Source organism: Haplochromis burtoni, unplaced genomic scaffold (genome assembly GCF_018398535.1).
Source record: "Haplochromis burtoni strain Fernald_Lab_line unplaced genomic scaffold, NCSU_Asbu1 Contig_807, whole genome shotgun sequence".
Lineage (NCBI taxonomy): Eukaryota > Metazoa > Chordata > Actinopteri > Cichliformes > Cichlidae > Haplochromis > Haplochromis burtoni.
The window spans coordinates 125,189-126,585 of NW_024583168.1; the positions used below are offsets into that span (position 1 = coordinate 125,189).

Genomic DNA, 1,397 nt, shown 5'->3' on the forward strand with positions numbered 1-1,397 from the left:
GAGTGTTTTTGAACTTAGCGCCACAGTGCAAACTCCCACATCCCCAATTTGGACAGAATTTTGAAAATGGCAAACTGGCAATTCTTCCTGTTGACGTTTCTAGCAGAAAGACTCCTACCATTTGCAGCACTGTGCAATATTCTTGAACATGAACAAACTGTCTCACAGAACTTCACAACAGCAGACAAAAACAGTTGAGCTGAGCAAGATGCTGCAGAGAGAAATGTGAGGCATGTTTGTGAAGCAGGGCTCTGTGCATGGCCTCTGAAACGTCCCCACATGGAAGCTAGCAGACAAATATTCCTACATATTCTGTGACATTAAAAAACAATTATTACTTATTGCTTGGTTAGGTTTAACTAACAAATCTACTCAGTGAGAATTAGGAAAAGATCGTGGTTTGGGTTAAGGTGCCACTTTCAGTCAGAAAAGATTTGCCATGAAATCAAGCTGAGGAGGCTTGCACTGAGATCTCCAGCTGCCTTACGGGGATGATCTGGGTTCCAACACTTGAAAGCGAACAAGGATCGTCTGCTTAGGTTCTTCAGACCGTACAAACGGTCGGTAGTTTTGGTGCAGAGGGAAGGAGGGGGGGCACGGCAGGAAAAACAATGGAGATTAAAAGAGATTAGTGAAAGAAAAATGATGGAGGTGGTGGTGTGAAAAGAGCGCAAGAAGAGCCAAAAAGTGAGGCGAGGCAAAGACAATGAACAGAAGAGCAGGAGGAACTCAAACAAGAGGAAGGGCAGAGATGAGAGATTAAAAAAACAAGAAAAGGTAAGAAGATACAAGATGTGGAGAGGAACTATAAAGAGGAGAGGAAAGGAGATATAGAGGAGAGGAAACATGGAGATGAGAGGAAAAAGAACACACACACACACACACACACACACACACACACACACACACACACACACACACACACACACACATGGAGTTGCCACTTTGCCACAGCAGCATTTAAAGCTGTAATGACAGGCCAGAGAGTGATAAGAGACTCTGAGTGGAGAGGCCACTATAGCTGCTCTCCTCTCCCTGCTAACAACTGTAATTATCCAAACTCCACACTCACTACTATTGATCTCTCCCTCCTCCTCCCCCAGCCTGAGAATGTGTGTGCCTATGTCTCTCTCTCTCTCTCTGACAGGGTGACAGCAGAGTGCGTCCCTCTCAGCACAAGAGTTGTTCACACCTGCTGCCGGTAGCTGTGGAGAGCAGCGACAAGGACTTGGACAAATACGTGACAGCCGCGAAAACACAAATATTGGTGCAGCTCCGATGTTCCCCTTCATGGTGTGTGTTAAGTATGAGCAGTGTGTGTGTGTGTGTGTGTGTGTGTGTGTGTGTGTGTGTGTGTGTGTGTGTGTGTGTGTGTGTGTGTGTGTGTGTGTGTGTGT

At 46.0% G+C, this 1,397-nt stretch overlaps 1 long non-coding RNA gene across 1 annotated transcript in view; it reads right to left on the minus strand.

Moving 5' to 3' along the window:
- The window catches only part of LOC121812772, a 94,087-nt gene that overhangs the window by 75,061 nt on the left and 17,629 nt on the right, over positions 1-1,397 (minus strand). The window lies entirely within an intron of this gene.